Genomic DNA, 23,905 nt, shown 5'->3' on the forward strand with positions numbered 1-23,905 from the left:
GAGTGGAATGCAAGCGTTACATAGATTACAAAATATCCTTATTATTCATTACGACCTAATTAATTAATCATATTGTCGTTCGTGCTTAACAGTTAGTTGAAATCAAACTATACCTTATTGGAGTAGACTCTTACAAGCAGTTTTTAATTGTCAATTTACAAGATTAATTAAAGGTTAGTCTACAATCACGTCGAATTAGTAGACTGTAAATAAAATGCATAAACACATACAGCGTTATAAACACAACAAACATACCGTATTGCGTTAGTTTAATAATAATGTTTGAATTGTTTTAATTATATTTCTTCGATTGTGAAATATTTATACTTGAGATACTAAATAAAGACTCGCAAAACAATTTCTAATTGTTTATTTTAGAATAAAGTCCAGTTACAAACGTTTTGTTGTACAATCTAGTTTATATTCTAACGGATGAATTTTTTAAATGACTTTTCTTACATAAACAATTACTGTGAATCTTGGAGAAGATACTGACTTTAAATACAAGTAACGAGAAGCGAGTTTGACAATAAGCAAAACCTATTGTAAATATAATATTTTAATTAAATTCTTTTTTTTTAATTTATATTAATTTCACTTATCATTTATTGTTTTAAAACAAAAAATTTAAGAAATATATTAATATGATTTGAAAATATTTTTTTTTTGCTATCGGTACTTCTATGTGGCAGTAAGGAGACATGCTTGGTCATAGATTATTGATTATTTTTTAAACAGCTCCCAGCTGATGTCATACTTAATGAGGACGCAAGCGCTTTCATAATTTGTATATAGGCCACTAAATCACATCTGGAGCTCTAGTTTGATTTAAATTAAATTAAACTTTTAGAGTTCATAGTTTTGTAGTTGATAAAATATTACATAATATAACGTGTTTAATGTTTAATGAAGCAAATTCAGCTTATTTTCGTTAATTTTAAATATATATAATGTAAAATAATTTATAAAAAACGAGATGTCTCGGTCGACGAAACTGTCGTGTTCAGGTAGCAAGTCTGTCGGTATGGTCGTTATCAAATACAACCAAGTTTTTCTTCCAATTTTTAATTTATCATATAAATTATTATCACGAAGGAAAATAAAACACAAAACAAGCAATGATTTTTCTTGAAACAGAACATTATTTTTTTCAAACACAACACTTCTTACCTCACCATGTTCTTAAGTTTTCTTTGAAAAAATTGTTTTTTTTTTATTTAGTAACCACTCGTGGCTTTGCCCGAGTGAGATCTAGGTCTTAGGTACCCTATGTCCTTTTCTTTACCCCTGATAACCGTATGCAAAATTTCATGATGATCCATTGAGTAGTTAAAACGCGAATTCGTAACAAACAAACAAATAAATCGCTCAACAAATAATTTAATGAAATATATTTGGGATAATATCAAATTTAAAACAATGTAAATATGTTTTATTGTGTTTTAACCCACTACGGTATTTACTACGCCGTCGTAGTAATGATAAGATAATAACACAATAACATATTGTGAAAGTAGTGTCAAGGAGTATTTGAGTCTCCCTTTTATTTTCTTACTGATAACGGAAAGATAGAATCAGAATATTTTTTTTGTGATATTAAAACAAATATAACTTGTAATCTATGTTAGAGTTTCTTAGTAAAATGCAAAAACTATTATTATTATGTTTTATTTAATTATAAATAAATACTTTCCATTAATTTAAATTAAGTTATTACTTATAAAGTAAGTTCAGCAACGGCCTGTAAATGCTGCTTTTCAAAACTCCATGAAAACTTTCCAGGTGACCACTTAACGACCAAATAACTTAATAGGTCGGTTGTCAACATTTCATGGATGAGTAATGAAGTGTGTTCTTTCAGAAGTACTGCCTCTTTTCCATTAATTCTAATTGTCAATTTTGTTTCAGGCCGGGCAGTTTGTGCTATGTAAGTGGTGCACGAACAATTTTTACTGTAAAAATGCATTTATTTTCAAATTTCAATAAAAATGTGCAGCAACCTATAAAAACTACTTTTCTAATGTCTCTCTACCTTGAGAAAGATTGGAGCTTATCCACCACGGTGCAATGCGGGTTGGTGGTTCCAACGCAATTATCGCATGTTTTCCAATACTGTCGAGCATGAGATGCAATATTAAGACCCTTTTAAATGATTAAACATTATATATCGACCTTACTTATAAACGTTACTTAGCGACTGACTAGTTAAACACTGATATCTCCAATTTCTCGCATTTTCATACACATGACACGTACATACTAGCCCAGTGTGTCCGTACAGTTTGCGAGTATAAATTGACATTTCTTATTACTACATCGTTTAAGTAGATAACTTCGTTTTTTTAACAATACTAAATATTGCTGTTTGGTGATAAAATATGTAACGAGGAGACGAAGCCCTACTACCGATTTTATTTTGAATCACATGACAATTGTTTTAATTCAAATGCAATTATACTGTGAAGAACCCTTGTAACTTGTATCGTCAAAGATAGTATCGATAATCTATTCTCACGGACAAACCGATAAAATTATTACTAATGATTATATTTCATTAAAATCGATTTTCACTTATTTATTTTTGTTGATAAAGGTAAAAATAAAGCTATCTTATCCTATTAAAAACAATCTATAAATAATGGCGTTTGAAAATAATAGGTAACTAAGCAGGTAACCGTAATATAATGCATGTATTAAATTAATAGAATTACAAATTAAAATTTGAATGTTTCTTAGTTACCTGCACGAAATATTTATTATACATGCCTAATTTAATATACATATGTGTTATATTATGTATTCACATATTCATAAGCGAAGTGTGCCGTGTGAGGAACGTCCTTAAACGGCCTCTGTGAAAAATGGCGCCCGAGAAAATGAAACTCCCAAAAAAAAACTAGCATCAATAAAAACCTAAACAAAAACCAAACTATTTTGACAACATGAAATATTTAAAGATCGCTGTTCGTATACAATGGCCAACGTGCGACTCCAAGGTATTACCTCACCGATTTAGATGGAACGAACATTTCCCACAGACCTCTTAGTTCCCATAGTTCTTGGTGTCTTCTAATGCTGGTCATATTATAGCTGCTTAGAAAAAAATGGCCGGTGAGATCAGCAGCGGCCTTGGATCCGCGCCGTCGAATACGTGCGACTTGAATTGGCCACTGTCAATTAATTTTATTTTCTTTTTCCTAGTAATCTTCACTTCGTTGCCTGTTACTAATGAATGTCTTAAATAGTGAAACATTTAAGATAAAATTTTATTCAAGTCTCTAAGGAGATTTATTTTAAAACTTACCGGTTACCTACCGTTTTGAGCAGCTTTAAATGTCTGTTACACAACGTTTTATAGTTATATTTTATTTAATTATTTTATATCCTTAATATTGATTGAAATGATTTTTATTCGCGGATAAATAATGTTCATTAAAAAGTAATTTTAAATAAAACGTAACGGAAAATAGTATGAAATAATTGATGACGCACTTATTAATACAATAGTCTTTTGTATCGTGACAAGTGTGAGCAGAAATTATTCATAACAGTAATTCCCAATTACATTCATTTATAGGACATGTGCTACCTAACGGCTTCTAGAATTCTAGATGTTAACATTTAACTATCTATTATTAACTAACTAATATTATAAATGCAGAGTAACTATGTTTGCCTGTCTGTTTGTTACGCTTTCACGGCTAAACTCTTAACCGATTTTGCTTAAATTTTGTATAAAGCAAAATTGAGCTCCAAGGAAGGGCATAAACAATTTTTATCTATACTTAACACTTCTTTCTCTCTTAACACGCGGCCGAAGCCACAGGCGAAAACTAATCGGGATGATACCCACAACAGATTTGACCGTTAGGATACCATACTTCTAAATCTATTCAGACATTTAAACGTTATGTTGGAATAAAGAAACTCACATACATACATACATCATCATCATCATCACCAGCCGAAAGACGTCCACTGCTGGACAAAGGCCTCCCCCAAGGATTTCCACGTTGGCCGATCTTGCGCTGCCCGCATCCAACGGCTTCCCGCGACTCGTTCTAAGTCGTCGGTCCACCTTGTAGGGGGCCTGCCCACGCTGCGTCTTCCGGTTCGTGGTCGCCACTCGAGAACCTTTCTGCCCCAGCGGCCGTCGGTTCTGCGAGCAATGTGCCCCGCCCACTGCCACTTCAATTTAGTCCACAAACGCTAAGCAAAGTGGCTGGTTATACTCCTCAGTCTTCTGTATAACTTGCCGCAGCGTATGTATGTGGTCTATGGTGCTAAAGCCTTTCCGGAATCCGGCTTGTTCGGGTGGCTGGAAGTCGTCAAGCCTTTGCTCGAGACGATTCGTAATGACTCTCGAAAACAACTTGTAAACATGACTCAGCAGTGAGATGGGCCTGTAATTCTTCAGAAGGGTTTTATCACCCTTCTGAAAGAAAAGTACCACCACACTTCTGTGCCATGCTTTTGGCGTTTGACCTTTGGCAATGACGGAGTTAAAAAGCCTCTGAAGAGCCCTGAGGATCGGTGTACCACCCGCCTTCAGAAGCTCGGCTGTAATACCATCATCACCAGGTGACTTGTTGTTTTTGAGTTGTCCGAGAGCCATTCTAATCTCGAAAAGACTGACGTCCTGAAAATCTTCAGTGTAGTGTCGGGTTAGTCTTGCTCTGGGATCTGCAGCATGACTACTGACAGGTGATTGAGCTGTCGTGTACAGCTGACCGTAGAACTTCTCAACCTCTTCCAACAGCTCAGATCTTGACGTGACTATTCTGCCATCCTCAGTTTTCAGCCTTGTCAGTTGACTCTGACCAACAGACAGATCTCTGGCGAACACTTTAGAGCATTTGTTCCGCTCGATGGCCTCTTTAATGCGCATTGTATTAAATTGGCGAGTGTCGCGAGTTAGAGACTTTGAAATCTGTCTGTTGATCAGCCGATAGCCGGCAGCATCAGCTGGGGACGTCAGAATCATTTTCCGTCTTTCCTCCATAAGCCGTAGGGTAGAGGCAGAGATCTTTTTGGTTCCTTTTGTACGGCTGGTCTTGAAGGTCTTAGACCCAGCCGTACGAACAGTTCCCACAAGCCTGTCGTTGTATGTGTCCACTTCCTCGCAGTCTGCTAGGCAATCGAATCGGTTTTGGAGTTCGAGCTGAAAGGCTTCGGGATTTCGGATTTGAAGAGGTGATGGTCGGAGCGTAGACTTCATCAGTCGGGACCTCTGGAGTTTAACATTGATATTAACCGAGCCTCTTACGAGTCTGTGATCGCTCCCAGTTTTGACTGCATTGATCACGGAGACGTCATTAAATATTTGTCTTCTCGTCGACAAGATGAAGTCTATCTCATTCTTGGTTTTCCCATCAGGGCTCACCCAGGTCCATTTACGCTGACCTGGCTTCCTGAAAAAGGAGTTCATCATAAAGAGTACCTCCTTCTCCATAAAGTCGGCCAACATCTGGCCCCGAGGGTTGCGGTCTCCAATTCCACTGAGGTCCCACTTTTAACTCATCACCGAATCGTTTGCCCAGCTTCGCGTTAAAGTCCCCCATTACAACAGTGAAATGAGTCTTGTTGGTATGTATGGCTTTAGATAAATCCTCATACATGACCTCAACCTCATCGTCAGACTGTGTCGAAGTCGGCGCGTATACCTGTATGACCTTCAAAGAATACCGCTTGGTGATTCTGAGTATAAGGTACGCCACCCTAGCCGACACGCTCTCGATTTTCACAACGTTGTTAACGAGGTACTTGTGGACTATGAACCCGACACCACCTTGAGACAGTTGATCGCCGATCGATTGATTGATTTTGAGCTTATTAAAAGTTAAAATAAAGGTGGATACGTTTTGGTTTGCCGCTAATTTAGACCCATAATTAATATGTGATCATAGTTTTTCGGAGTTCCCTTAAGTTTTTCAGTATCTTCGATACATTGGACTATACTTGACTTGATAGTAGAATATCACGGTAGGACGATGGCACCAGAATGATTCCACAACACACACTTCATCACAAATATATCCTTCACCGTGTATCATATATCTTGACTGATTTCGAATGAGATTGTATATAAACATTTCGGCTTTTCAGAAATATAAATACATCACGTTTCTACTTTAAAATATCGTCACTGGTCACGTTGTAGACTTACTTTACTTCAACGTGAATCTGGAATACTTGATATTAAATCATGTAAGGAAAATTTATTATTCTCTTATGATACATTTATACAAAAATATGCGAATGTAAAAATATAATTACTATTTTTGTATAATAAATGACGTATGGCATAAGAAGATTATGCAAAAATATATTCAAAATAATAATGAAATGTTTGAGTAATAAATTATTTATACTTTTAATGTTATATTGCGTTTACGTGGAGACAATTTAAATTTTATGTATAGCGGGTCAATTTTGTCAATTTTGAATAACTTGTTTTGGCGGTATTTTTTTATATACATGAAAAACAGTATTGTTATATATCAAATATATACTCATGTCTATAAACTTGAGCAAGGATTGCGAGCAAAACTTAGATTCGTTTTAGTAAACCACGCTCATAGTATGAAACTTATCTTTTAATCATTTTACTCAAAATTGAAAAAAACACAAGCGTAAAATTATATTTCTGTATTGATAAGGAAATAAAATAAATTGAATATATATATATATATATTCAATACCGTGGGAAAAGACATATTCACTTTCAGTTAAGAAGAATTGTACAAAAAACCTTCGAATAAGCTTTACTCATAAAAAATAAAAAATACAAAATTAAATATTATACGTAAATGTAAAGTCATACAATAACTTAAAAAAAAATTATTTCTCGGATTAAAAAGTCCAAACGGAAACAACGTAAATCATGCGACCCCGCTATTCTCGGCAAAATGCAGTCTTTTAAAAACAAACTCAAATCAAAATTTCATTTCCCAGGGTGGACCTGTGACTTTTTTATTTTTAACAGAAAGGCACACGGACCAACGGGCTCACGTGATAGTTAGTTTTCGTCTGTTGTACGTCTTAATCCACTGGCTCACTTCAACTTCAAGCCGGAACACAGTAACTCAAATTGTTAATTTACTAGTCAGCTCATTAAAAAAAATGTTTGTCACGTCAGTGTACTCAATGCACCGATATACTAAATAAGCGATTCGCTAATAAATAATTAGTCACCCGCTTTGTTTTAATTGAACATTGTATGTCTAAAAATGTTCTTGCAAGATAATTTTAATGTATTGTATAAAAAACATTATTTAAACAAAAATATAAGCAATTTTGAACATTTATAAAAAGACAAAATTAAATAACAAATAATAACTAATACTCAAAGGCTTAAATAAAACTTATATTTCTAGTATACTCTCAAGGAAAAACATTTTACATTGTGCTTAATTATTACTAATCTCTATAAAACACGGGTCACATGGCCTTCGAATGAGTCGTATCATTAGAACAAAACTAATTAACAACATATCAAACTAACAAGGAAATTAAGCGTACAAACGAATACAGAATGTTGCTGTATTATTTAGATAACGCCGGAGGAAAAACGTTTTCTAATTACTACAGAAGCTGTATTATTTTAATTCAATAATTAGGTTTTAGTTTCTATTTTACAGCATTATGCCACCGGCAACTAAAGCACTACCAACAATAAATAAAAACGTAGTTTTACTCGATTTCGTAAAAAGTGGGTAATGTTTATTGGAGTGAATGTATTTTTTTTGGCACTTTGGTATGTAGCCTGAAATACTAAATGGATTTTTACGTGTAGGATTTAAGAGATTACAGATATAGAGATAAGAATCTTAATTGTAGAAGTTATATAGTATATAAAGTATCAAGGAAACTATCTGATATCCAATGAAGTTAGAAAGGTCTTTCTAAAAATAGTTCACGTTAAAATTAAAACAAATATTTTTTGTGTTACTCATCAAATTACATTGAAAATATACAATTTTTATAATAATAAATAATAAAAAAACTAACTGCATCAAAACTGAAAATGTTATATTATTAACGTTTTTACTATTGTAAGATGCTTCCGACGATGAGAGTAGCTCTTCAATTACTAGGTGGTAGGGCTTTGTTCAAGCCCATCTGAGTAAGTACCACCCACTCATCAGATATTATTTTTTATTTTTTTTATAGAATAGGAAGGTGGACGAGCATATGGGCCACCTGATGGTAAGTGGTCACCAAACGCTCTTAGACATTGGCATTGTAAGAAATGTCAACCATCGCTTATAGCCAATGCGCCACCAACCTTGGGAACTAAGATTTTATGTCCCTTGTGCCTGTAATTACACTGTAATTATATATAACCGCCAACCAGCAATACTTAGTATTGTTGCGCTCCGGTTAGAAGGTTGAGTGAGCCAGTGTAACTACAAGCACAAGGGACATAACATCTTCGTTCGCAAGGTTAGTGGCGCATTGGCGATGATAAGGAATGGTTGAACTCTGCTTACATCGCCAATGTCTATGGGCGGTGGTTATACCACTTACACCAGGTGGCCCATTTGCCCGTCCGCCTAACTATACAATAAAAAAGACGCTATATCAACTTTTAAAAAAAGATTAATAATAATCGAATGAAAAACGATTGATTAATTAATGGTTGCCCTTTTAGTGCACAGAACATAATTAAGAACTTGTTCGTTTTGTTTGTAAAATGTGTGTATTTTTTTAAAAAAAGTACACTTGTAAGACGCCTCTACAAACACCAATGCTTTATCGAGAATATGCCATACATTACGTTTCATAAACAAAAAATTGTACCATGCGGTGTCTAGATTTTAAATGTTTCTATTTTGATACGAAATATATATTGTGTTTTAGCAATAACAATATATTCATAAGTTAAAGATCAGCAGTAAAGACATTAAGATATAAATAAGGAATAACTAGTCGTTCCCTAAATCGAATGAATGAATGAATTGTCAACAATGGACCCAAATAGATATTCACAGTAGAACATGTTTGTATTCCGTAAGTAACATATGACAAAATATATTTCGTAATAGCAAGTATTAAAATTTTTAAAAAAATATCTATAAAATTAGAATTTTATTCTGAACATTTCGAAATTTTCCACTTTAAAATAGCATTATATTTGATTCAACAGTTCATAGAAAAAATATATTACAATAAAAAAAATATTCAGTACGATTTGAAGGCCATACGGAAATAGTATCATAAAAGCGATTTTTCAACCTAATATATACTGCATTGTTCACATCTGTCGCGAATAAATTTTACTATTTGTGATAGGAAAGAAGTTTGATTTGAAAGTTTTATTTAACGTATTATTTTGTTCTATTGTTTCAATACATTTTAAATAAAATATATTTTGCTGTATCGTAATAATAAAAATATGTTAATTAAACACAAAGATTTAAAAAAATTAGCTACAACACAAATTAATTAGTCTAGTCAACATCTTTAAAAACGTGCTAATTAGAAGTAAAGTTCATAAAATATGAGCATTAGCTCAATTAAAATGTCTAGGAAAATGTACAAAAGTTTCACATTGCGATTCATAGTGTTTTAAAGGTATTTTAAAAACTAAAATAATTAATATAAAATACAATGACTCTTAAAGAAGAAAAATAAAATGATCGGAAGTACCATTTTAAAATCTCTATTTTAATTCTATAATTGTTAATTTAATATTAAAAAAGTCTGTCCTGCAAGAGCAGAGGGCGTCATTCCTATTACCATCTCTTTCTGTATCCATATTTGGAAAGAAATAGATAAACATATTATTACAAAATATAACTCTGCTATTTAAAGACACACTTGGAGATATAAATAGTTCTAAAGTATATTTAATTCCCACGAAAAAAGAAAACCACCAGTAGTATTTTTATGTTTATTGCTCTGTCCTGTTTACTAGAATGTTTTCCGGTTGCACAATACTCAAACCTCGTAATTGATAGCCACTTCGATTCCCGACGGGGTTATCAGTAACGTAATACCGTTGAAGGTTGTGACATAGTTTTCTTCGATCTATTTATCTTTTGAGTGCTTCTTCAATGGATTGTATACAGTTTGATATAAGCTATAAGAAATTTTAAAGTCAAACTAAAATGGATTTTAAATGATTCACTATTATTATAAAATGTCGTAAACGATAGTAGGCCTTTTCAATACTAGTAATAGAAGATATAGATTATATGTATGCGTTCATTCAAAAATATACCTTACGATCTAAGTAATAAGTTCGAAAGTAAAATAACAATTGTCTGTCATTTGGTAAGACGTCTTTGTATTTAAAGTATTCGAATTTTGTAAAATGCCCTTATTAAAAAACTATATAAAATTTTTAAAGAGTTAAATGGGCTATCAGGGATGTGGTATAGTAGCGTTTATAAAAAGTACATACATACCATAAAACCGCGATGGCCGCGTGGATAGAACACGTGAATCTTAATCGAAGATCATTCATGCGAGATCTGCCACACGTAAATCCACCAACCCGCAATGAACCAACATGGTGGAATAAACATCTATTTTAGAAGAGAATATGATGGGTATGCGTAGTAGTAGAACAAATACAAACTTTTTTTTTAAAGCATTAATTATATTATAATTAACTTAAGAATTCTTTATGAATGGAGATCGATCGTTACCATTTTGCATTTATTTTTTAATCCTTAAGAATATATAAGTAACCTATAGTACCAACCTTTCATATATTGGTTAGTCCAGCGCTTTTATATTTCATATTTGTCCTTCCATCGGTTTGCACACATCGGCCGACCCGATTTCAACCAAAGACCTCAGCTTCTGCGGCCTTATTAGCAAGCCACTAGAGCTATGCAGTTAATGTCTTATAAATACGTAGTATCGAGTCCAATAGTCATAAATCCGAGTAAAGACAATCCGAATTTAGGTTACCTACATTAGAAAGCAAGTGTTAATGTGTACTGATAAGTGAAGTTAATAGGTTATCTAATATTCGGTAAACTATCGTTAATAGTGCTTAAATTGTTATATATAAAGACAAAAATAATTTGATATTCATTTAAAAAAATACTTTTGTTTTAGACTACTGATTAGCCTTAGCCTCATACTTTGTTTTTTTTTTAAGGAGAATAAGTAGGCGAACGAGCGAATGGGCCACCTGATGGTAAGTAGTCACCACCGCCCATAGACATTGGCATTGAATTTCATTCAACCTTCGCTTACATCTCCAATGCGCCACCAACTTAAGGAACTAAAATATTACATACCTTGTGCCTTTAATTCCAATGGCTCACTCACCATTCAAACCTTAACACAACAATACCAAGTACTGCTGTTTTGCTGTAGAACATCTGATGAGTGGGTGGTACCTCCCCAGAGCTTGCACAAAGCCCTGCCACCTAGTAATGGTTCTGCTCAAAAGAAGACGAGGCCAGCGTGGGACAAGGTTGTTACATTTTTAATTTATATAAAGTATTATTATTCAATTAAAAAAAAACGCATATGGAATGCATGTCAAATTAATGATTTTACTTGGAGCAAATTATGTACTAATTCACATTAAAAAAATATTCTTTCAAATTCAATATTAATTAAATTCGTTTGTCCAAAACATATATGTACATAAGCAAGTTAAAATATATTTTTGAATTTTTATCTCGCGGATTGAATTTATGTAGATAAATAAAAAAAAATTAAATTTTATTAAGCATGACGTGTATTATATAAAACTTAATTTTCAAATCATAAGTGGTATTGGTAAATTAAAACACTGGTAAAATGTTTACATTTTTGTTTATGTGAACTACCAACTTTGCTTGTCGAAATTATTTTTCTCTAAGTATTCCATTAACAAAAATACCTTTATTTTTTTTTTTTTTATAGAATAGGAAGGCGGACGAGCATATGGGCCACCTGATGGTAAGTGGTCACCAACGCTCTTAGATATTGGCATTGTAAGAAATGTCAACCATCGCTTACATATCCAATGCGCCACCAACCTTGGGAACTAAGATTTTATGTCCCTTGTGCCTGTAATTACACTGGCTCACTCACCCTTCAAACCGGAACACAACAATATCAAGTATTGCTGTTTTGCGGTAGAATATCTGATGAGTGGGTGGTACCTACCCAGACGAGCTTGCACAAAGGTAGCTAGTGGTAGGGCACCACCAGTAAATTTATGATTTATTATACGTATGTACACACACATATGTGCATTGTCGGCCACGTGCGACCCGGTGTGATATTCAATACATTCGCCCGATGTGTCTAGGATTACGTAATGTAATGCCAACTTTCAATGTCGCTTGCGCCTGCGCCGCAGTCCGAATGAGTTTTGCCATCCTCAGTTGGTACAAATGTTTGGATTATAATTGATATAACAGTTGATAGGATGTTGTGTTAGAACTATTAATTTATTAATATAAGTGACCTTATTATATTATTCTTATCTATAAAAATTGTAAATTGTAAAAGAGATACGGTATAAATAATAATAGGGATTGAATTTACAAAGATTACTATTTTTTAAATAATGTTTGAAGAACATTAAATATCACTTAACACAAAACTACATAGAACGGAAAGCGAAAAACTGAAATTGCTACATTAAATTATTAACTAATATTTGTTCTATTAAGGAAGCGAATCCGTTCATTTTTAAAAGAACATGACGTTTATTGTTTTACTTTAGTTAATCGATTGATGCAAAATTTTCGTCGTTTTAAATACATAGCTGCTTTCGAGGTCTTACTATTGTATTGAATCTATCACAAGAACTTTGTCTAGGTAATAAATATGCAGTTTTTTCTATCACAAGTATTTTTTTTATTTACATTATAATACTAAGTAACACAATACGAAGGGAAACTAAGACTTAATTTTGGAAAATATCTTTTTCAATATTTTGTAGCGATTTTTATACACTATCGATACGCGCAAAACATAATGTAATACCTCGCCTAATAAATCAGAGCAGGACGAGACATTGCACTGAGCTCTGTAACAGTTTTTTCCACAAACACAAGGGTTGTGAGATCCTCGCGGGGGATAATCATCGGTAAACCCCAATCAAGCAAGGTCAACGACGTATATCCGACATACATATCTCTTATAACGATACGAAACTTTGGCCAAATAAACCAATACGAATAATATTAAATTATTAGTGTCGTCATGTCTCTTGTTTACAAGAAATAAAACATCTATCGCTCACCGCAACTACAAATTTAAAATTAGAACATGATGTTATGATGATGAATCCGGATGGGTATAGTTTTGGTTAATTATCGAACGATTTAAACGTTACTGTATTGGAAAAATTTATTTAATTGTTCAGATTTTGTTTAAATCTTTTTTAAATCCAATTAAATTTTATAAGCGATACTTAATTGCCAGGCTAATGTCAGTCGAAAACCTGGCTGCATATGAGATTTTTCCAAAATTTACAAAATGATTACCTATATATACCATATTTTTTGTAATAATCTATAAGTAATTTATTTTATTTTATTTCATTTTTAAGACTAAAGAAATGTTTTGTACACGAAATACTTTAACCTCATGTTACTTAACAACGTCATAAAGTCAAATATGCAAGAAATTTAAGTGAAAAGTAAAAGTGGCGATTGTTCTCGTGGCATTAACTCGGTTTTGAATAAACTGTTTTGTTTATCCAAAGTCGTCAACAATTAAAAAGATACCCACTGATTTATACCAAGATCATTTTTTAACAAATATAAATATAATATAATTGAAGTAGGTATGCGTCTGTGATGTCAATATAACAGCCTCTTTTTAAGTTAATACGGTTATTTGCGAGTTACCAAAACCTTTTAGTAAGTTTTTTATTTATGCTACATAATAATTTAATTATTTTAGATGTATAATTCAAATAGATAATGTACGTACCATCCTATTAAAAATTTAAAAAAAAGTCCCCGCTTCCTGAATACTTTAAATCTTCCCAAAATGAGAACGAGTCAAATCAGTGTAAATGGATCGACCAATCGCAATGGCGTTAATAGTGTTAAATTTTATTTTTATTATCCTCCATCACGGTTGTTTCATATAAAGTGATACGTTTAATTTATTTATCAGTATTTATTTCGCCGTTTAAGTTAACTTTCAATAAAAATTCTTTCTTTAATAAATATTACGTCAACTTTGGGTCTCGCGCCTGAAACATAAAGCTGGTGTCGGTGATGTGTGTACACATATATACATAGGTATGTGTATTGAATTTTATGAACATTCCTTAAACAATTGGTATATATAATATATTGAATTTGTATATTTTCGTTCATTACTAATCAGTAATATCACCCGTGTTAATATTTTAATAATATTACTACCCCCTTATCAATATAGAAATATACAAACAATAACACTTACACATTTGAATGATTCTGATTTCTGGTCAAATATATACTTTTTTATAGGTAGGTGGACGAGCATAAGGGCCACCTGATGATAAGTGGTCACCAACGCCCTTAGACATTGGCATTGTAAGAAATGTCAACCATCGCTTACATAGCTAATGCGCCACCTACCTTAGGCACTAAGATTTTATGTCCCTTGTGCCTGTAATTACACTGGTTCGCTCACCCTTCAAACCGGAACACAACAATATCAAGAACTGCTGTTTTGCGCTAGATTATGTGATGCGTAGGTGGTACCTACCCAGACCATAACAGCCTGTGAATGTCCCACTGCTGGGCTAAAGGCCTCCTCTCCTCTTTTTGAGGAGAAGGTTTGGAGCTTATTCCACCACGCTCCAATGCGGGTTGGTAGAATAGACATGTGGCAGAATTTCAGTGAAATTAGACACATGCAGGTTTCCTTACGATGTTTTCCTTCATCGTAAAGCACGAGATGAGTTATAATCACAAATTAAGCACATGAAAATTCAGTGGTGCTTGCCCGGGTTTGAACCCACGATCATCGGTTAAGATTCACGCGTTCTTACCATAGGGCCATCTCGGCTTTTTTTTAACTTTTCTTGCTATTACTTATATTTATAATCGCAATTATTATTTCTTTATTAGGCAACACTGATAACGATAAATAAATCCAAATTAAAAAAAAAATCAGTAACATTTTTCACGACGTAAGTTGTCCACTACTATAAGGAGCCGCTTAGGCAGGTGAGCAAATGCGAAATGATGAAGATTACAAAAATTAATTAATTAATTAAACTCCTAATATTTTACAAGTACTTAACACAGTTCAAAACTCATATTTTATTAGCTTATTTTTTATTAGTTAATATTATGAACAAATTATATCAAACAAAATATATACATACATACGGACTGAAATCAATCCCTTCTTTGCCTTTGCCTTAGTCGAGTAAAAAAACAAAAAGTACTACCTAATTTAATACGTATGAAGAAAAAAAAAGGCGAATAACTTACTTCGATTATAATAACACACATTTATAAAATAATCAACATGGCTAGCAACAACTAGTGTTAGCATATTTAGCAATTATCTATATTTTAAAGTCCAACTTTACTACAACCACTACAATTAGTTTACGATACGACTCAATAACCTGATTCCAGAAACAACCAATCCAAAACGATAACATATGCACTACTATCATTGGTATGAAACAGGCATGTATAAACCGAAGGTAACGCAGGTGAAACCGCAGGGCACAGCTAGTATAAGTTTTATGTTCAAAATACGTTTTCTTCATTAAATGACTAATAAACTAAAGTGCCAACTAAATATATAATGCCTATCGTCATAAGACTTTCGCCTATATATTTTATTTCACTATTGCCAAATTCTTATTTATTTTATGGCAATCTTTCACACACTCACAAAACAGATTCAAACCAGTTTCCATTATTTATGATTCCATGACGTCACAAGCGAGTGTCTCATTTATATAAACCGTGAGATATGAGGAAAACTATAATTACTGTGCGTAATAACATGGTAGGGAACCCTGGTGGGTGTGTACGGTTCGCCTTTGACCGGTTCTATTAAACGGTATGACAAGGGCGTGATGTCAGGCGACATTGTAATGAATCACTGCCCATAAAAGGATCGTTGCACAATCAATTTCAAATAATGAGTGTACATTATTAAATTAATAATTTAGAGTGAAAATTCAAAGATCTTAATGTCTCAATTGACAGTCGAAGGATTCTTCCTGAATTACTATTTTGTAAGTTTTCTTGAAATATAATTTATTTTCGACTATGACACACACACACATCTAGAGTCGAAAATATATTCACTACTGTCGACGACAGGCATTTCCGATTATGGAATTGCTTCACTTTTGCACAGTGAGTTTCTTATAGTTTTATACTTTTTTTATAAGCTCTCTATACTGTCAATATGTCTATGGGCTTATTCAGGACTAAAGCTGGAACACTACAGTATAAAGTAATAATACTTTGTGGTGGCAGACTAATCCAATCGGCTTTCCACAATGTCCCACCAATGACAGCCAAGCCTTAACAATCTGTTAATTCGTTACTGTGTAGAAATCGATTTACTCAAATATTAGCAAAACATAATGTAATACCTCGTTCAGACTAAAGTAAAGTTCAGACTTGGGCATGTATAATCTTCACTGACAGCTGATTCCGTTCTATCGCCAAATGACATTTTTACATATTCCTGTTCTCTTTTCTTTTCAAGTAAGCAAGGTGAGTGAGATAGTTTATTTAGAGTTTTGTCAATGCTCAGAAAAGTCAAATCTATGCTTCGTTGACGCAAATAAGATAAAACTGAATTAAATTTACGGAATTCTATTGATTTTCACACCCTTAAGATCGTATATTTTATGGTAATTTATATTTTCTTGAATAAATGTAAATTTTCATAGGTTCTCAACTGCTTTTTTTCCAATTTAATATTTATTATACAATAAGAGTAAAATTTACAACTCTTTCAAAGTTTTTCGAACTATTACGTTTTACGTCACACTGAATTCTTATTCATTTTCTCATTCACAACTACTTTCAATAATGAAACGGGTCTACGCGTATTTGTTTTAGGATAGGATTGATCACGTCTTGCCTTTTTCATCCCTATGATTTTGTGGCCCAGCTTTCTTATACTATAGTCTATTGTTTTAAAATAATTTTTAAATATACTTATTCAATCTAATAAAGAATTTGTTGTGACAGATTTCAGATTAGGGAAGTGAGCTACCATCACTTATAAAATCTTTAATCTACCGTCACTTATAAAAGATTAAATTCTAAAATATGAACTTCTGCCTCAAAATCAAATCAAGGACCAAGAAATTCGATCAGTTTAACCATTTCATATGTAAGTATGATATAATATGATTATTGTAATAAATATATTTAATGTGATGTATATTCATGAACACATAAACGATTTTTCTATAAATTGTGACGTATAATTAATGATATATAATACGGGAAATAAAAATAAAACATTCACATAAGCCATCAACTGAACAGGGTTAGTAATTATTAATTTCGCAACAAACAACCTTTTTGGGACTATGCGCTTTACAACTAGATACCCAAAAAAATAGTAGTTACAAAAAATAATATATTAAGAAACGTTTGTGTGCTAAAGATGATTGCAGAGCTAATGACTTTATAAATGATAACACCTTGGGAATGAAAGATCGCCGCCAGAGCCTTTCAACTCAGAAATTGTTGCTATATAATAATATAATAATAATAAAATAAGTATAACATATACCTTATCTCACTGAGCATCTTACATCTCAACTCTGATGTGTTTCATTTCTGAACCTGAATGTTGCTTCTACATTGAATAAAGAAATGATTTGACATACAACATATCAAAAAGATTTAGACTTATATAAGAGGAAGAGAAAGAAATGACGGGCCGCTTGGCGTGGTTGGCAGATACTTGCTGTTCACGCCGACGGTTGTGGGTTCGATTCCCATCCAGGACTGAAATCTGTGTGCATGAACATGTCTGTTTGTCTTGAGTCTGGGTGTAATTATCTATATAAAATATGTATTTACAAAAGAAAGTAATATATATGGAGTATATCAGTTGTCTGGTTTCCATAGTACAAGTTCTGCTTCGCTTGATATCAGATGGCCGTGTGTGAATAATGTAAAAAGATTAGAAGCACTTTAAATCTTCACTCCATTAAATAATAAATAAAGAATACATAATCGTTTAAACATATAATTACCACTTCTTCGAATTATTGATTCGATAGAGAAGAACCGGCAACCAACTAGTCTTCCTCAATCTCTCTTTTTCAAGACTATTAAAATAATTATGACCTTAGTAAAATTATTCCTAAGTTATTGCCTCCGCTGTTGAGAAGTTTTTTTGGCCAAGATATTTGGAATTGCGATAAAAACTGGGAAATGCTGATAGCATTCTCGCCACCATTCTACATACTCATGGGTCGTATATCAATAATTTCGATCTGTTTATACTTTGAGTCCTCGTATAATGTAAGACGTGTAATGTAAAAAATGTTTGTCTGCTTAGTTTTTAAAATAAAATATAATTTCGTCGTCAAGTTTTTACTGAAATTGCTTTTGCGGGTTACATTCTTAATGAAGTATATTTCCAAGATATTTATTTCTTTTTATTGGTTACAGAATGCTTTCAAGATACCTTCTCGTAGTTATTTGACGTTTAACGATTTATGCGAACATGACAAAATACGGGATGGCTAATTGTGCTTCAGTGTATTAATAATACATTGTACATATACAAATATGTGCGAGTGTCGTCATGTTCGATTACAAAACAATTGCAGTTCTCTCCTATGATAAAGGATGATATTGCTATCCATTCCCATCCGTTCCAATTGAAAATTTTGATAACAAACTAACAATTGTATTATTTTAACTAGCTTACTAGGTTAGCAGCGTGACTCATTTACCTACATTCGAATATAGCCTCCTTGTATAATATCGCAGCTGTTCTATAGTGCAAATATGTTAGTTGACATGGTTCTTTTAAATGAAGATGATATCCTAAACGATTTCAACCGCGGCAGCCATTCTCAAGGGAGACTAATATGCGCTACTAACCTTGGGAACTAAGATGTTATGTACCTTGTGCCTGTAGTTACGCAGACTCACTCACATATTATGGTGCTTCTGTGAGTGCGCAAACATACATTGATTTACTTTCTATTTCCTCACACTCATAATACAGATTTATTGTCCCACACAACAAATCCGACTTGATAGAAAATAAGTTTACGCAAAACGGCTTTACTTTTTCGGACGCACAGGATTTGTGTGTGCACTAACAATTTTCAGGACCCGAGCTTCTACTGAAATTTTTTATATATGTTTTTTTGTTTATTTTAGCCGAAAAATAAAATAAATTTTGTGATCTATTGAAAATATCAGATTAGGCAAAATGTGAATATATAGTTAGTCACCTATTTTATATTAGCTTAAATTGAAACTGGATACGATTAGTGCAAAGAAGCTTTGTGTTTCTTTTATATAGAAGCTAGCACAAACACTAATGAGATAATCGTGTTAAGATTGCATTTTGTGTTGAGTAACTCAACTACAGATTAAATAAGCAGTGAAAGTGTAAACGAAGTCCTACTTCGATGGTCATAAAATATTCTTACAAACCTATGTTATTGCCTTTTATGAATTTTTGTGTTTTGGGTTTCATGATTGTTTTGAATAAATAGTTTTTCGTTTTTGCAATAAGTAGTAATATTAGTAGTAATTGTGTTACTCGGGAATTTGGTTAAGATGTACATCTGGCCTTGAATTATTGTGGTAAACCACTTCTATGACAAGCGAATGAGTGATGAATGTACATATTAGTGCAGGCTCGCGAACCATTGTGGTTCTGTAACTAATTGACTTGGCACCTCACGGCCGAACTACAGTGTAACATCTCGATTCTCGTCGAATAATCTTTGATAGAGAATGTGCAAGAAAATTACCACCGCTATCTATTGATATATAATATAGCTTTTGAAAACTGATACGGTTTTTAGTGATCATAGTTTTGTTTTTGTTTTTTAAATTTTCTTTTTTTACATATATAGGAGAACGGTCAAATGGGCGCGACTTGATGTTAAGTAGTCACCACTATCCATAGACATTGGCGATGTAAGAAATATTAACCATTCCTCACATTGCTGAAGCGCCACCAACCTTGGGAACGAAAATGTTATGTCCCTTGTGCTTGTAGTTACACTGGCTCACTCACCCTACAAACCGGAAGATAACAATACTAAGTATTGCTATTAGCGGCAGACTATCTGATGAGTGGGTGGTATCTACCCAGACGAACTTGCACAAAGCTCTACCACCTAGTTAATAAGCAGGTTAGATATAAACTGCCTTTTTACGTGTGTCTGGCCACGTCTCGTATTTTATTACTATGTTACGCACGTAGACCATCTGCCCGTAACACTTTCAGAAACAGCATTAAAAAATGGTGGCGCAGGAGTGGCGGGAAGCGACCTTGGCGCAGCGTGAATCACTGCGGCGAAAGTGGGAGAAATGTGCCACCGCGCCCCGCGCCCACCGCTTACTTTTACTTTCCAGCGTGGCGCAACCGACGGCGGCGCCGGCGCACGCCACTCGCCCGGCGCCCGCGGCCCGCAGCGCCGTCGCGCCGATACATTACGCGTTCTCCTGCGAATAGCCCGCGCCCGCGCCTGTGACTGTGCCCGGATTACAGTGCTTAAGTGCTCCCAGCCCTGGATTCAGTTTAAGTGTGCCGCGGTGAAAGTCGAAACCGGGTCGACGATAAGCGTTGTGCAACGCGCGCGGAACTCGCGCGCGGCCTCGCACTCTCCCGCAGGAAGCGTGTCGCAAGCGTGGAAGTGGCGCAAGCGCCGGGAAACCGCCGCGCGCTCCTGCGCGCACCGACACCCTGGATAACCCCGGCGAGGACCAAGTCTCATCTACCATTGTCCCTCGGTAAGAACTGTCAACGTTATATGTTACCCTATTGACCCTTACTATAGTTTTTGTATAGGCTCTGTACATATTTCAGCGTCTCTACATATATTTCATAATAATATCATCGCTCTTATAAAGTACAAGCGTCATGTGCGACAAATCTGTGTTCGAGAGCATAGTGAAGGGGACACGAGAGTGGTACCAACACACTCAAAGTGCTACAATTGGCGTCACCTGCGACTGAACTAAGGTTTAGGTGTCGGAAACGCAACAAATAAAGAAGTGAAATATCCAAGGACAATACAACTTTCAAGTGATTTCGCGCGCGGCCGACAGTAAAAACTTCGTAACGCGCCTGCGCAACCTCACGGTCTCACTTTCGACTTCTACGCTGCGCCGAGCCTCACTCTACGAGCAACACTTTCAATAGCTATTACAAAACCTCTCGGCATGTCGTTTTCACTTAAAATTCTCATTTCATCAATCGACCATACGTCATTTAATGAGTGAAAGCGTATGCATGCCTTTCTTAATTCTAATGATAGCGATGTCAATAAATAATGTTCATGAATCGTCAACTCTTAACGTTACCTTTATCTAACAAACCTTCCATTCTCCATGACCGCACTTTTACTGTTATTGAGTTGGTGCCACTACAAACAGCACGTTTCAAGCAACTGTCATCATTAAGTAGAACTGAAAGGAACGCGACCCAAGGCCAGTTGGATAACGAATTTTCGTTTAATATTAATAAATGGCAGCCACGGTCGATCGTGACGGATTCAATGGTTGATGCGGATGCATACCACCACCCGCCATTGCCACCTTCGAAAAACACTTTCACGTGAAGCAGATACTACTGAAATCCCAAACGAAATAATTTTAAAAACATTTTAAACGATAAGATGCAAAGAAATTACTAAATGTCTAGGCTATCTGCGATAAATTTATATAAAAGTGTATCAGTGCATCTTGTCTATTACTATGGCAAAATTACGCAACACAAATACAAAACTTTCCTTTCAAGAGATAAATGTGGGCGTAAGTTTAAATGTCGAGATTAGGATATACGATAAAGATCGTTATTTGCCAGTGACAAAAGTACAATGAACATAGTTAGTTACTTACACTTTTAACTTTCACTTAGAGAAATACCGACACGAAAAGTTTCTCGACGTCGTACGCAACCGAATCTTACGGATGACTTCATTCTTTGTAAAGATTTCGGTGAGATGAAATTTAAGTCAAAAATTACAAAATCGATTTATTGTAAAACATTTTAAATGAAATAATGCTATCAGTTAATTCGTTTTAGATTATTTTGAAGTACTTTATCCATTTGCCTTTTGAGGCTCAGTGTAAGTTTTATATATTGCATTAAATATATAAAGTTTATTAAATTATACCATATTATTATAGTTTTTAAAATGTGTGGTTTGCGACAGAGTAGAAATGAGCTGCTCCATATCATTAAGTGAATTTCATGAGTGGGATTCTTTAAAGGCTGCCAAAAGTCTGTTAAATCTGTGCCCACATTGCGCTAACTCAAAATAATTTCCCATTTAAGAACAAACTGTCAAGCAAATACTTGATCACATCGACGATTCCAGTAAATGACAATAAATATATGTATTTGTCTTGTCTCATAACAATTACCAACGACGATATAACTTTTTCATGTATCTAAAAATATTCATAAAAAAACTTCAATTAATAAGATCCTTATGACATTAAAAATAATCATAAAATAGAGATTATTAAAGGTTAAACAGTTCTCGATAATCGGATACAGATTTGCAAATAATTTGAATTGATTAGAATTTACAAATAAACAATACATTCCAGATAAAGACAAAGGCGTAATATAAATCGTGACAAAAATTACAATCAAGAAAATATTCTCAAGCAAAAACAATTCGACACAATAACGAAAGATTCAAATTATTATTCTAATAGCATCGAATTTAATTAATATTAGGCATTTATCATACAAATAAGTATATACATATCATTATAAAGCGTTTCGATTTCGATATAATCGAATCTAAATGAGATTATGGCAAGTATATAGAACGTTAAACGATGTTAAGAATAATATAGACAAGTTAAATAAATATAGTTAAAAGATTTTTTCTATAACTTAAAACGAAAATCTTAAACTACCTTCAACTCAACTGGCATTGGTTAAGTAAGCTTGGTTATCTACTGTATTGTACGCTAGAATTAGAAGATATTAGTATTGTTTTTATTATAAAAAATTAGTAAGATTTTAAAATACATTATATAGAATCATTCGTCATTCCTTTCTGTGTTATCGTTACATGAAAAATTATAAATGAATGAATTATACTTTTTATTAATTCCAGAACTTAAAGAATGAACAGCGCTGCCTTAATGTGAAATAAAATAATGTATGTTTCAATAAGGATTTCTCGTAGACGATTATTTATTTTAAAACTGTAATCGCAGTTGGTTTGCGATGTATTTTTAAGTTTCCGTTTTTATAAAAAATAGTTTTATTGTATTTATTAATTAATATACTATAATGATATTGACAATAATAGACAACATAAAGACCGTAAGTTGCTATACAATATAACAAGTTAAGATACTTGTTGCTTTTACATCTACGCTATCATATATATTTAATAGATTTAAGACTAATTTTTGATACGTAAAACATAAACGTTTGCTTAACTTCATACACAATAGATAGAACTTAATAAACTAACTGAAAATAATGTTGTGAAAGTGACCTTAATTGTTGTGATATTAGAATCGATAATTGTTGTGTCAGAAATTTACACTATTCTTTGTCGTCTACCAAAATCTCAAGAAAAGGATTAAGCATATTATAAACAATTTTCTATCATCTCATATTATACTGGTTTGTCATCTCTTATATCACGTTGAGTAAAATGAATACTTTACTTAACCTACTATACTGGTTATATTAGTAGGGCTTTGTGCAAGCTCGCCTGGATAGTTCTCACTCACTGTACTGCCTCACAGAAGTAAATTGT

The 23,905-nt window shown here is 33.5% G+C and overlaps 1 protein-coding gene across 1 annotated transcript in view; it reads left to right on the top strand.

Annotated features, from left to right (window-relative positions):
- The first annotated feature begins 20,628 nt into the window (after positions 1 to 20,628).
- Positions 20,629 to 23,905, top strand: part of LOC126768994 (transcription factor Ken) — a 34,892-nt gene continuing 31,615 nt past the window's right edge. The window contains exon 1 of the mRNA XM_050487537.1: positions 20,629 to 20,900. The gene's annotated coding sequence lies outside the window, so the exon portion shown is untranslated. The remainder of the gene's footprint in view (positions 20,901 to 23,905) is intronic.

The sequence above is a fragment of the Nymphalis io genome, chromosome 1 (assembly GCF_905147045.1).
Source record: "Nymphalis io chromosome 1, ilAglIoxx1.1, whole genome shotgun sequence".
Lineage (NCBI taxonomy): Eukaryota > Metazoa > Arthropoda > Insecta > Lepidoptera > Nymphalidae > Nymphalis > Nymphalis io.